Here is a 15,108-nt window from a genome sequence, read left to right as displayed (position 1 = left end):
TTGTTTACATCTTTATTGTTGAAAGTATTACATAGGTCCTTCTTTCCCCCCATGAACCTCTTCCAGCCACTCCCATCTTTACACCCCCACCCCAGGCCCTCACCACCCCATTGTCTGTGTCCATGGGTTATGCATATCTATAATAATATAATATGCTAATTAGACCAGACAGCCAAACGACCTTCAGGATGTCCTTCCAGATGACCTTACGGATGAAGCTGGGCCTGCGAGGGCTGAGACCCTTGCACGAATTTCATGCATCAGGCCTCTAGTATGCATATAAGTTCATTGGTCGATCTCTTCCCACCCATGCATCCTCCCCTGCCTTCCCTCTGTGGTTCAACAGTCTGTGCATGCTTCTATGACTCTGAGTCTATTTCTGATCATCAGTTTATTTGGCTCATTAGATTTCACATATGAGTGAGATCATGTGATACTTCAGGCATCATGTTTTCATCAAAGATTTTAAATGGCCCACCTGATGGGATACAGCCACATGTTCTGTGGGTTTCCATATTGAAATTAAGGGGATACTATTATAGTTTCAAATGTATACAACTGAGAAAAACAAAGACCCTGGCTATAGTCCCCAGCAAGTGAGACTGCTGACTCACATTGTCCAGTAGCGGAAGAGCAGCTCTGATTGTGCTCTGCTGCTGCACAAAGCTGGTGCGATGGTGACTGCTGGGGAAACAGATCAGCAGAAAGAAACGAGGTCCTGGAGGATGTTGATGAGTGTGAGGCTGGAGCTTATCTTCCCTGGCGAGCAGGTGCACCAAGTAACCGAGTATGTTACTCCTGCCGTTCCTTTGTTTAAATGGTCGCACCTCCTTTAGGGCAGGGACAAATCTTAGTTTTGTGTTTGCTATTCACAGAAAATAAAGAAATCGATCAGCACTGGTCTAAATGGGAAGGAATAGGTCAAATATGATCGGAATGAAAACTATGGGCAGGTAGGAAGGAGTAGGACAGGAGGCTCTGTTGGGAAAAATCATACCAGTGATGCTATTCACAAATTGCGTCAGTGAGCCACTGGTCCCAGGACATTGGCATGGCTGACAGGAAGGAGTGTATATCTTCAGGGTGAATAAATTGCTGAGCTGTTGGCCCTGTAGGATCTACGGGAAGAGAGTGGAGCTTGCTAATTCTAAGTAGTCAGGATAAGGAAACATTTAGGCTTTGATAGGCTTGATGCATGAAGGAACATTGAGCAAAAAGTATCCGAAAGCCGTAGTTCAGGTTGAAAACTGGGAAATTGAGGAATAGCTCAGTTTAGGGGGTATATTTTATTGTTGACAGTATTACAGATGTCTCCCATTTTCTCCCTTTTTGCCCCCCTCCACCCACCTACCCCGCCCCACCCCAAGTCTTCCCCATGGTATTGTCTGTGTCCATGGGTTATGCATATATGTTCCATACATAGGGGGTATACTTTATCATTCCCAATTAGAGGGATATGACAACCAAGAAATTCCACACCATTCACAATTTTATCTACATGAATCTTAGTTCATAAAAACTGTAAATAGGAATAAATCCATCCTACCTATAAAGAGATATATATGAATGGCAATTGAAAATAAAAAGGTTATCAAAATATTTGCAAATACAAAAATCAACATAGTCTTTGTTTTCTTGCATCTAAGGAAACTTCAAATTCCCACTGGCTGGTTAATCTGGCAAAGACACAACCAACCAACAATAAAAAAAATGGAACAAATCTAATGGAGTTTTAAAACTCGGATGAATGAGTAAAATTTAATTCAGATATAGGTGTTCATAAAATCATGTGAGAACAATTGACCACATTTTTCAAAAAGAATTGATCAGATTTATCACATTATACACGAACTTTGATAATTTTTTTTTAACTGTGGAGAGGGAAAAGATTATTGTAGCCTAAAAAAATATTTTACATTCTGCAGTGGATATGTCCAGCTCTCCATCACACATCCTCTTTGCCTTCGCTTAACTCCAGCTCTTAGGGTTGCTGTGGCCATCAGCTGCCTTGGGTGTGACCTGGTACCACCCCACCTGGGCTGCATTACACATCTCTTGTCTCCCCTCCTCCTCCCCCCCATGCCTCTTTGGGAATGTGAGACTCCTATAGGAATCAATTCAGTCATTCTGAACAGGGCACAAACCTGAGATGGCAAGGGTTACCAAATTCTCAGCCAACCCTCATCAAGAGTCTGTGCACATATTGTTACCCTCCCTTGTTTCAAGGTCGCAGGTCTGTGGTACATTCCCCCTCAGGTAGCCCACAGAATTGAGGTGCACTTGTCCACATAAGTACACAACAGAACAACGTACATTTGTATTGGCTTTTCTCCAAATATTGATTTAACTGAAAGAGAGATAATATACTTTTTTAAGTAAATGGTATGAATAAACAGATTGCCAATCCTATATAATAAAAGGCTAATACGCAAATAGACCAAATAACAGAACGACCAATCACTATTATGTGTGCTGACCATCAGGGGGCAGACGCTCAACACAGGAGCTGCCCACTGGTGGTCAGTGCACTCCCACAGGGGGAGCGCCGCTCAGCCAGAAGCTGAGCTCATGGCTGGTGAGCGCAGCAGTGGGGAGAGGGCCTAAGCTGGCAGTCAGACATCCCCCGAGGGCTCCCAGACTATGAGAGGGTACAGGCTGGGCTGAGGGACCTCCCTGAGTGCATGAATTTCATGCACCGAGCCTCTAGTTTGAAATAAAATAAAATGGCTGCCACAATTTAGCCCTAATAGGCTTTCCATAAAGAAAGATGAAATCAATAAACTTTGGAGTTGACCTCAAATAGATAGATGTGCCAAGGATAGTTTTATGTGTAGATTTCTTTGGATAATATGGGCAATTTAACAATGTTAATTCTTCCAATCGATGAATATGGAATATCTTTCCATTTATTTGTGTCTTTTTCAATTTCCTTCATCAACGTTTTATAACTTTTAGTTTACAGATTTTTTTCACCCCTTTGGTTAAATTTTATTCCTCAATATGTTGTTCTTTATGATGCTGTTGTAAATGGGGTTATTTTCTTAATTTTTCTTATTGTTGCTAGTGTATAAAAATGAAACTGTCTTTTTTAAATACTGATTTCATGTTCTCCAACTTGATAGAATTCATTTATTAGCTCTAACATGCACTTTGGTGGAAGCTTTAGGGTTTGCTATATATAAAATCGTGTTATCTGTAAATGGAGGCAATATTACTATTTCCTTTCCATTTGGATGACTTTTACTTATTTTTCTTGCCTAAGTCCTGTGGTTAGGATTTCCAGTACTATTTGAATAACAGTATCAGCAGTGAGTGTCCCTGTCTTATTAGAGGAAAAGCTTGCAGCTGTTGCCATTGAGTATAATTTAACTATGTTTTGTAATATTTGGCCTTTATTATTATGAGGTAAGTTCCTACTATATTCAGTTTGTTGAGCGTTTTTGTCATAAAAGTATGTTGAATTTTGTCTAATGCTTTTTTTTTTTTTTTTTTGCATCTATTGAGATGATCATGATTTTTGTCCTTCATTTTGTTAAGGTGGTATATTAACTGACTTGCCGATATTAAATCATCCTTGCATCCTGGAATAAATCCCACTTGGTCATGATGTATGATTCTTTTAATGTACCATCCAATTCAGTTAATGTTTTGTTGAGGAATTTTACATTTATGCTTATCAGGGATATTGGCCTATAATTTACTTTTTTCTTCTAGTGTTCTTGTCTGGTTTTGGTATGAGGTTTATGTTGGCCTCATAAAATGATTTGAGAAAGTTGCCTCCTCTTAAGTTATTGGAAGATTTTAAGAAGAATAGGTATTAATTCTTCTCAGATTTAATAAAATTCATCAGTGGAGCCATCTGGTCCGGGACTTTGCTTTGTTGAGAGGTTTTTATTAGGGATTCGATTTATTTCATCGTGATTCAGTCTTGGGAGGTTGTACGTTTCTAGGAAGCTATCCATTTCTTCTAGGTTATCCAGTTTGTTAGCATATAATTTCCTCAGTATAGTGTCTTACGATTTTTAGCATTTGGGCATTATCAATTATAATGACTCTTCTGTCATTTATTATAAATTTTGGTGTATTATTTATCTCCTGATTTATGTGAAATTATAGCACAAAGAAATCTAGAAATAACATTTTTTCTGGTTATTGATGAATGAGTTTAATTATACATGTGTTTGGTCAGTAGTTTGGGATGAACAGTTTCACCCAAATATGTATGTAGAAAGTAATTCAAATGTATGTTCATTATTCATTTCAAATCACAAAGTTAGCTTGGTAACACTATATTTTTTTCTCTTTGGTAGTAGAAGCTCAATGAATTGTAATAGTAATGATTTACTATCTAGCTGTCTTTTATAAAAACACTAGAGGCCCATTGTACGAAGATTCGTGCAATAGGCCTTCCTTCCCCTGGCTTCCGGCACTGGTTTTCCTCCGGCACCCGGGACCCAGGCCTTTGCTCCAGCCGGACTCTGCCACCTTTGTCTTTGCTGCAGATTCTGGCCAGAGTCTCCTGTCTTCGTCTTCACTGCAGACTCTCGAGGAAGTCTGCCATCTTTGTCTTCGCTGCAGACTCCAGCTGGAGTCTTATGTCTTGGTCTTTGCTGCAGCCGGAGTGCTGCTCCTATAGGTCCCTTCACCCCCCAATCTCCCTCTCATAGCAAGTGTCCTTCCCCGCCTGGCTGCTCTGTGCCTGGAGCGGCTGGGCGGTGGGGCCACAGACATCTTTGTGCTTCTAATTTGCATATTCCCTCCTGATTGGCTGGTGGGCATAGTGGAGGTATGGTCAACTTGCATCTTTCTCTTTTAATAGTGTAGATGATGAACTTTAGAATTGGTAGTGGACACCTATATATATATATAGAACCCTAATATGCAAATAGACCAAATGGCAGAACAACCAAACAACCAGTTGCTATGATGTGCACTGATCACCAGGGTGTGTGCGTGGAACATGGCGGACGTCTACCACAGGTGGCAGAGCACAGAACATGGTGGGCGTTGGCTGCAGCGGGATGGTTGAGCAGGTGAGCGGGGCTCCAGACCAAGGCAGGGTGCCGGTCACTGTCATCGGGACAAGCCTCTGGTGGTTACTGAAAATTCTTTGCTCCTGTGCACTGCAGTTCTGCCTGGCGCTCGCACCTGCTGCTGGCATAGGCCCCACTCACACCCACTGCTGGTGCTGGCCCCAATCATGCCACTTCGTCAGCAGGTGCAAGCAGGGCCAGCACCGTTAGCGCGTGGGAGTGGTGGAGGCAGGAGCAGGGCTGCTGGCAGACAGAGGACTAGGGGCCATGGTAGGAGGGGCTGTGCAGGAGTGCGGAGGATGGGCCAAGACCCGCTCCTGTGCCCACTGCAGCCTCACGGCCCACAGTTCCTTTCAAGGTGCACGAATTCGTGCACTGGGCCCCTAGTTTAATATAAAATGGCAAAAGGAATTAGTATACAGAAATCTAAGTGTGATCTTTGTTTCAAATCTGTTCTACTGGGAATTTGTGCTCTGAACCTCAGCTAATGAGACAACATCTAGTGAATTAAGTTGTAGAATTAAATGAAACTATGTTCATACAGTGTGGTAAAAAAGAATAATGACCCCATAAAGATATCCATAACGTGATCCCCAAAACCTGTGAGTATGCTACCTTGTAAAACAGAGGTATTTGGCATGTATGATTAAGTAAGAAAAGATTATCCTGGATGAAGCCAATGGGTCAAATATCAATCAGAAGGTCCTCCTAAGAAGGAGGTAGGCATGACAGAGTCAAAAGAAAATGTGACAAAGGAAATACAGGCTGCAATAGTGTGTCCACAAGCCAAGGCATGTAGGCAGCCCCTAGCAGTGATGGCGAACCTATGACACACGTGTCAGCACTGACACGCGCAGCCATTTTTGATGACACGCGGCCGCTGAGGCGGCTGCATGCCGAGGACGAAACGTTTGCAAAATAATGTTTTTTCCTCAAAGTGACACACTACCGAGTTATGCTCAGTTTTTTGGCGAAGTTTGACACACCAAGGTTAAAAGGTTGCCCATCACTGCCCTAGAGGCTGGAAAAGGTGAGGAAGAGATTCTCCTCCACAGCCTCTGAAAGGCACCGAGCTCTGGCCACACTGTGGCTTTAGGCCCATAAGACCTATTTTGGACGTCTAACCTATAAAACTATAAGATAATAATGTGTGTGTGGTCATTTTCTGCCACAGTGATAGAAACTGGCATATAGGATAGTTTATTGATCAATATTTTCTCTGGTGTCAGCAGCAATGAATTAATTGGAGACAGTGGAAAGGCTGGAGAGTGGGAGATGCATTTGAATCAAGAAATCTCTATTATATGCAGAAAAATGCATAAATTTTCCCACCTATACAATCATCTTTTCTCATTTTTATAGAGGGTTCTTACTATCTGCCTCAAAGTATTATGATATTTAACATAATAATGTAGAAAAAGCATTAGTTCAAGAGAGCCTGGCCAAATAATAGTACTTGTATATTTTCAATTTAATTTAACTTTAATGGTAACTACTAATGTTCCTGGGTTGTTTTGAATGAGGATACATTAAACCCCTACCCTCCTTTGTATTGGCAGTGTCTGTTTTAATGAATGTTGCATAGTAAGTCCTCAATGTGTGTGTGTGTGTGTGTGTGTGTGTGTGTGTGTGTGTGTGTGTGTGTGTTGAATAAAATCAATCAGAAATTTATATGGCCATTTGATAGCAGATGCCCATTTTGATGTGAGTAGTTTTTAGATTTAGGAGTCATCTTTCTATTAATTAAAAACATTGCTGTGAAAATCAATATAGCTCAGAGACAAGACTTTAAGACGAAGTCCCTGGGTCTGAAGACTTCACCACTTCTTCATTATCAGTGTGAATTTGCAGAAAGTACTTCACCTTTCCTTGCCTGTTTTCTGTTCTTTAAACAGAGATTTTTTTAAAAAATGTGTTTGTACGTCAAAGTTTTTTTTTTTAATTAAATGAGCTAATTCATGCAAAATGCATAATGTATAGAATAATATATGTTCTATACTGAAATAAGTATCTGTCATTTATGTAGTGGGAACACAGATTTATTTTGATTTTCTCACACAATGGCAGTTTACAAAGAAGATACAAAACTGCCAATAAGAATACGTGAGTATCCCTCCAATCTCAGGTAGGCCACAGAGAAACAAGATGAAAACATGCAATGTATCTCCAGATAATCACTTCCTACCAGTTCTTACACTTCTCTTGCTGCAACCAGCAAATCCCTGCTCTCTGCCTAAGGTATTTCCAGTCCGACTTGCACATCAGAGGCATGCCAGAAGGTTATAAAAAGCATAATGTGCACGTCACACTCTAAGTCAAGGAATCCCATAATCTCTGCAGGTGGGACGTGCCCCCTCAGGTGGGACTCAGTCTGCAGACTAACAACAGATTCCTAAACAAAGGACTGCAAGGGTGAAGTAGGCATAGTGACCACCTCTCCATCCCACATGAACGGGAGTCTTCACCCCTTTAAGAAAGGTCAACACCCCTTCTCTTCAAAACATTCTACAATTTTCATTTTGACATTAAACGGTCCTTTTAAAAGCAATTTGTCTTTGACACTTTGATAATAGGAAGTTTGTGGCAAGGACCTTGAAAGATGTTTCATGAAAAACTGGCACCCTCTGAATGTGTTACCTATCAGACACTCTCTTCATCCCCTGTGATGTATGCCTGCTAAATATCTCTCCGTATGTAGAAATTATTAAGAAATTCTTCCTCTCAATATGGATCTAGATCTCTATCTCTACATATATAACTATATATTTATATATACATTTATAACTATATCTATAACTATATCTACAGAGATATCAGAGAGAGAGAGAGAGAATTTTTTAATATTTCCTTCAGTTGTTTCTTCAATCCATGTACCTACTTTTTTCATATTTTGTCATAGACTTTAAACTTTAACATTAAATTCACATTTTTCTTTTACAAATCCCTCCTTAAAGTCAGCCAATCTTCACCTCAGAGTGCTCTTTGCTACAGTAGTTACAATGAAAAGTTCTGAGATAATATCTGTCATTTGTTCAGTAATTGGATGAAATAACTGCTAAAGATTTTCAACAAGGACAGACTGGCATAGTTGACTGTCCACTCTAAGTTATGCTAATTCTCCTTTTACAGTTTCTAAAAACTAACCATTTTGTCAGAATTACTGAGCACGATTGGAGAATGAAAGACATAAATTATAGAAAGAAGTGTTTTTAAATGTCCTACTAAAGCTTTTCATGTCTTTGATTTTCTGAAGATTTGTCATCTTAGAACTGTGTTACTCTTTCACGGTCCTACTAGCTGTCTTCTACCCATTGGTCTAGAGTACTGGTTTCAGATATCTGCTATGTTAGATGAAATTATTCTTATCTTTCCATTTTTATCATCTTAAAATATAATTTGAGAAAAAGAGGATGTGTGTAGAAGAGAAAGAAAAAATATATGAAAAACAAAATATAGGGACATATCTAACTTACCCTGCAGGTATTGCATTGTCAGTATTTATCGTTATGAGTCAATATGAATTTTAAAATTAAATTTTATATGGAATTATGAAAGTGACTGTCACTGTGGGCCCAATATGCTAACATTCGGGGGTTCTAAAAGATTTCTATCTTAAGTACTTTTAATTCTCTGTAACAAGAAAATCCTTCTGCATAAACTGTATTTCCCACTAGCACTTTTGCTTATCAGAAAAAGAGGGACAACCAAAATGAATGAGGAGAGGAGAAATAACTATGAGGGCCATCCAAGGAAAGGAAATGCCTGGGTGAAAAATAGGAGTAAGGATAATGTTCTTAGTCCTTATTTGAGCTCGCTTTGTAAGAGATTTCCCCCTAACCTTAACCAGTTATTTCTCCACATGTTAAAGATTTCCCCTCAACTTTCTTTATCTGCCTAACATTCCCAACCATGTGTTAGTGGTAGGGACTATTGTAACCATGCTCTCAATGAGTGTGTCATTGTTCCCCAACTTCTCTGCCTCCTTATGAAATTTTCCAAGGCAATGACAGTTTTACTTGGTTAGTTAATGAATGCCCTTAGCAGAGACCATTATTTGCATCCTGACCAAGCAACAAACGTGACTTCCACATGAGTGTTTCCTAAATAATGACTTCATTTGTTCCCTAATTTGGAGCTTGGTTCTAGTGATGGGTATTATAGTCATCCCTGGGCAAGAGCAGCAAGATGATAGTCCTGTGGGAGAAGCTGTCTTTGGTCACCAAGGGCTTATAAAACCCATAAATCATGCCAGTAAATGCCTGCTTTACTCTACTGTTGAAGCTAATTGATATTATTCCATCTCACTAAAGCTTATAAAAGCTTAAGTTCCCGTGTGTGTGTGTGTGTGTGTGTGTGTGTGTGTGTGTGTGTGTTTTAATGTTTTAATGGCTATGCCAGGGACTAATGGGGAAGAGAATTGTTCCTTCCTATACAGGCAATAGCATCTATGAAACATGAGTGAGCAATTATGCTAAAAATGGCTCAAATCTAGAGTAGAACAAGTCAATACAAGGGACCTAAGATAAATATGTTGACTTCCCTGTCCCCAAATTGTGTGTAAAATTTCTCCAGGCTGTTCTTTAAATTGGCTGTCTGTACTATAGGCTCTATTCATGCAGATCCAACTGTTCTCTCCCTTTTGCAATTATTCAACATCATTAGCAATATTTAGAAATTTAGCCAACTGTAGCACATTTCCTGTGTAGGTATTGGCTTTTTGCCAAGTAAGAAATTTCAAGGTATTGTGGCTCCTTAACTCTTTAGCATAGATGCCTTTCAAAGACAATGAGGTGTCAATTATCCTTAATTGCTCTTTAGTTTTGCATCTCTCTGAGCATTTATCATTTTTGGCAGACTGTATTTCTGAATGGGCTCTGACTAAAATAAAACTCTATGCATGTTTCCCTCCCCCTGTCTAATGATAGGTAACACATAAGAAATCAATTTACAACAACAGGATAAGTATGGGAGTCTAATTCTGTGTGTGTGTGTGTGTGTGTGTGTGTGTGTGTGTGTGTGTGGTGTGTGTGTGCACGTGGCCTCTTTGCTCTAAAAATAATACATTTTCTTTGTTCTCTAAACCAATATTCTTACTTGAAAATAATAGAAAATTGTTGGATCTCTAACTGGTATCACACATGTAGTCTTCAAATTATAGAGCCTTTCCTACTAGGCCTTTTCCCCAAAGAAACATTAAATTATTTTATAGTAGATGGCTTGAGAATGTATTACAGAATGTAGAATGTTTCATTTGCATCACGAAAGACATTGTGTGCAAAGAGAACCTCCTGAGAAGCGTCCCGTATAAAAATCAGACATGGATGGCGTCCCGTAATTTTTATCAAAAAAAGGTATGCGTCAAAAATTCAGTAAAATAGAATGAAGACACGCCCTTTCGGTTTATTATATTGAGATTTGATTACCCTTGACATCAGTGAGATGTTACTTTGAATAAAATATCCAAGTAAGCAAACAAGCAAATATCAAAGAATAATTGAGCCAAGCACCTTGGACAGAGAAGGGAGATTTTCTTCCAAGACTATTGCATTAGGGGAGAGACAATGAACCCGACCTCACTGAAGGAAAGGCCACAGGGACTTCATAGGCTGAACCCCTGGAAATTATTGGAGGACTTAGGGAGGAGGGTAGATAGTCAATCTACTTGGGCCCTGTGTGTTTGCTTTTAGGAGTTCAGCTCCAAGCCTCCAGTTGAGAGAAGGAGATAAGATACTATCTTGATATTTACATTTCAAAGAGCTGGTTCCCAGGTCCCGGAGAAACACTTTCCTATGTGGAAAAAGGAACCAGAGGCGGGAGAACATTTACATATCAAAGGGAAAGATAAAGAATTTACAATTAAACTTTTTCTAAAGTAAATGCCATAAGAAAAGGAAGGTCAGGGGCTGAGAGTCAGGAAGAAGAAACCCATCTAAAATTTAATCAAGCTGAGAGGAATGTTAAGGTCAGTTTTTTGGGGAAAAAAATCTCTTTTCTAGAGCCTTTCTGTTTGTAAAATGTGGCACATCTATACAATAACTGCTCTAAGAATTAGAGTAATGCCTGGCCAGCGTGGCTCAGTGGTTGAGCATCAACCTATTGAAATAGGAATTTTAGGGGGATATAGGCAGGTTTAGGGAATGTTTAGAATTAGGGGGCCATGAAAAAAACACAGGGCTACAGACTGGGAGACATTACATTTCCATAACACAAGGGAGACTGGGAGAAGTTACATTTTCATAAGACAAGGGAACTGGGAGAAGCCAAAAGGTATAATTTACAAAATAAAGAAGGAGGAAGAAAGCCCAGAAGGAAAAGGAGAACAATGAGGGAGGAGGGCATCACACATCCCATGTAATATTTGACCTTTGAGCTCAGGAGTTGCTACAGAGACCAATTCAAAAGGGGGGATAGTGGCCAATCAGAGGGGATATCAGGACACAGGAACTGCTGCCTTTATAAACAGTGGAAACAGGAAGTTGGTGGGACTCTTCCTACTCCCCACGTGGGAGTCTGTGCTGTGAAATTCTTTTCCTTTCCCCATGTGCGGGTCTGTACTTATTCTTCAATAAATCTCCACCTTTGCTATACCATCTTTAGTCCATGGATTCATTCTTAGACTCCCACGGACAAAGAATCCGGGAAACGCCGCGTGTTCCAGTCCAAAAATCATGTAGCTCTATGAACCTGGAGTTCAAGGTTTGATTCCTGGTCAGGGTACATGCGTGGGTGTGGGCTTGATCCCTAGTGTGGAGCATGTATGAGGCAGCCAATCAATGATTCTCTCTCAACATTAATGTTTCTGTCTCACTCTCTCCCTTTATCTCTAAAATCAATAAAAAATTTTTTAAAGAATTAGAGTAACAACTTTAAAAATAATTTATAGAGCACAGGGCTACAGACTGGGAGAAGGTAGGATTTATATATTTTATATTGTAAATGGCATAACCTATTGAAAGTATTTATTATACTAAGAATACAAAAAAAGAGAGGTATTTCACTCAATGTCCAATTCAGTACATCCCTCCAGGTAAATATTTTTCACCAGATGCCCTGTGATGCCTTTGTAAGGTGAGATGCCCTGAAACTGATCATGGTAATTAGGAACGCTATCACCGTTGTATTTCACAACCATTAGAAGAAGGAAAAGAGCAACATTCAAACAATCAATCTAATAGTGGCTTTTGAAGACATTTGCACTCTCAGAGATTTCTGGCAGATGCCTTGGTTCATTAACCTTCAATGAGATCTTTAGAAGCATATGAAAGTCGTTCCATTTAAAAGCTCTTGAGCAAAATACGTTACTTTAGTTCACTAGGCTAATTATTGATATGCATATGGAGTTTGGGACATCCTTCCACACAAAACTCAATTTTAAATCTTTTCAACTTAAGGTCTCTTAGTAAAATAAAAATACTTAATCTCTGGAGTAGAAATGCCATTGCCTGTAAATGCATCCACTTAAATAGATTTATGCTTACTCTTTTCATATTAATACTCCCTTAGAAATTCTTTCTTCAGCTGAAATGGCCCACTGATAATAAAAACACTTAAACTATTGGCTAATACCTCGTGCACTTTTTATGTTCAAGTTATTGAATGAGCCCTGCCAGTGTGGCTCTGTTGTTTGGGCATCATCCCATGCACTGTAAAGTTGCCTGCTTGATTCCAGGTCAGGGCACATGCCAGGGTTGCAAGCTCGATCGATCCCCAGTAGGGGGAGCCCAGGAGGCAGCAATGGATGTTTCACTCTCACATTGATGTTCTCTCTCTTCCTCCCTCCCTTCCTTTCTTTCCTTTCCTTCATTCTCTAAAAATCAATTTTGGAAAATCTTTTTTAAAAAAGGTACTAAATAATTTACATACATTAACTCATTTATTGCGTTATCAATCTTATGAGGTAGATTCTATTAACAGGCAACTTGCCCGAGCTCACAAAGTAGCCAGGATTAAACATAAAAAGTCTATGTCCAGAATACACATGTTTATCATTGGTCTATGTCTTTATAAAGTTCAGAATTATTCAAGGTCAAAGTTTCTTTCATCATATACAGGATAGAGCGTAATAATTCTTCATAAACTCATATCTTACTTTTGTTCATCTTTCTGTTTTAAATGAATAGTTGAAAGTGAAGAAATACAGAGTTTGATAACTTATAAAATATACTTTTTCTGTTTTTTTTCTCTGAATTGTATTCATTACAGTAATATTAATGGAAACATTAAAGGCAGTTTTAAAAAGAACAAGTCTTTCCTATTAACATTATCTGCACATCAAATATCTCAGAAATCAGTAAAACACAAAAATTTTACACGAATACTACATGCAACATTTGGAATCCTGCCCCTTTGTGATTTACATTTTAACAAATATTTCACAATTTAATTTTCTTCTTAATTACTTTTTCAGCCTCTGTATAAATATTCATGGATCAGTTTATCATATTATTCTAAGCCACTATTTATTTAGCTTATTCCATTTCCCTACTCCCATGTGAAATCCTTTAGGGTTTAATAGCTATTAGAAAATGTCATGCATTTTTGATTCAGTAAGTAACACTTTTTTAATGAGTAGCAATGATATTATATCCACATTTTTAGTTGATTAATTTCACACAATACAACTTGTTTTCTTGGTGCTTTAATCCCTCATCCTAAGCTTGGCATTGCTTTCCCATCGTTTGCCATCAGCACATTACTTTCCTCACAATTATATTATGGCTATTGCTTTCTTCTAGATTGGAGATCCATTGTGGCGATGAAAATGCATGGGAGGCGATATGTTTTGTTACAGAAACACAGGACTGTGTTTGCGTCCTGGCTTCTAACTTATGTGTGGATGTGCATTGCTTGCAGTGGGAATAAACTGGGATCTGTAAATCTTTTCAAGTTCATTTTATAAATGTTTCCAGGCCAGAGAAGATTGTCACTCTGGTAAAACCACAGCTTGATGACTCCTCTTCTCTGTAGGACAACTCTCACGTATCTGCCTTAGGAAAAGCTACTAGATGGCATGTTGGCATTGCCCTATTCACAGCGAGGGGATGTCTACCATTTGCTGAGAGTTCAGTACATATTGCACAAAACATGTGAATCATTTTGCATCGTTTACATCATTAATCTGTAAAACCATCCAGTGAGGTAAATCTGTTTTCTCCATTTTTCAGATGACCAAACCAAAACTTAAAAATGATTTAAAACTTTTCCTAAAGTCATATAGAAAATAAGGCCCAAACCAGGATTTCACATCAGACTCAGCCCACGCCGAAGTCCATTCTTTAAATAGAATTCTTATTAATTGTATAAGTATTTAAAATACAGAGAATGTCATCAAGGTGATAATTTACTTGAGAAAGAATATGACACTCTTCATGTACATATATTATAATGAATATAATATACAGGCTTTCTGGCTTACATGAGCTTATCAGAATCTTTGCCCAGCAAATCTGTAGTCTCCCTTAAAATCCCAACACATTCATTACCTCCATGATAGACCAGCATGACTTAATGAGATCCTCCTCATCTCCAGTTGTTACTCAATGTGCACTTTATATTCTGACCTTAACCTAGTTCAGTGCATGTGTCTGCTTGTGAATTTATCTTCCTAGTAGACCATGAGCATTTGCTATCAAGAACCATGATTTACTCATCTATGTAGCCAAGGTCAAGGACAGTAACCTCTATGCAGTGAATGCCTAATAAATGTTTCTGCCATTAATTCATAAATGTAACCAGGAAAATGTATACCTGCTCTCAAGTTTGCTGTGTAGTACCTGTGGTTTCTGAGCTTGATTCCCCTCCCCCCCAGCTTAGTGGGTACATTCTGAGTAATTAAAACAAATAATCTAGATTTTCTTACTTTCCACATTTTTTTCTCCCCTCCTTTTTCTTTCCCCACCCTACAATTCCCCCAACCTTAGAGAATTAGATCTAGATGAGAATAAAGTTGTGTGTGTACATGCATATTAGAAATAGAATAATTCCATAGAAAAAATTATTACCAGTGTACTTGCTTTTCTATGGTGAGCTATATTTCTGTTATATGGAAACACCTTTCTAAAACAATTAACTTATT

This window comes from Cnephaeus nilssonii (assembly GCF_951640355.1).
Source record: "Cnephaeus nilssonii genome assembly, chromosome: 10".
NCBI classification, from domain to species: domain Eukaryota; kingdom Metazoa; phylum Chordata; class Mammalia; order Chiroptera; family Vespertilionidae; genus Cnephaeus; species Cnephaeus nilssonii.
The sequence above is the reverse complement of the archived record's forward strand: the minus strand, read 5'-3'. Positions refer to the sequence as shown.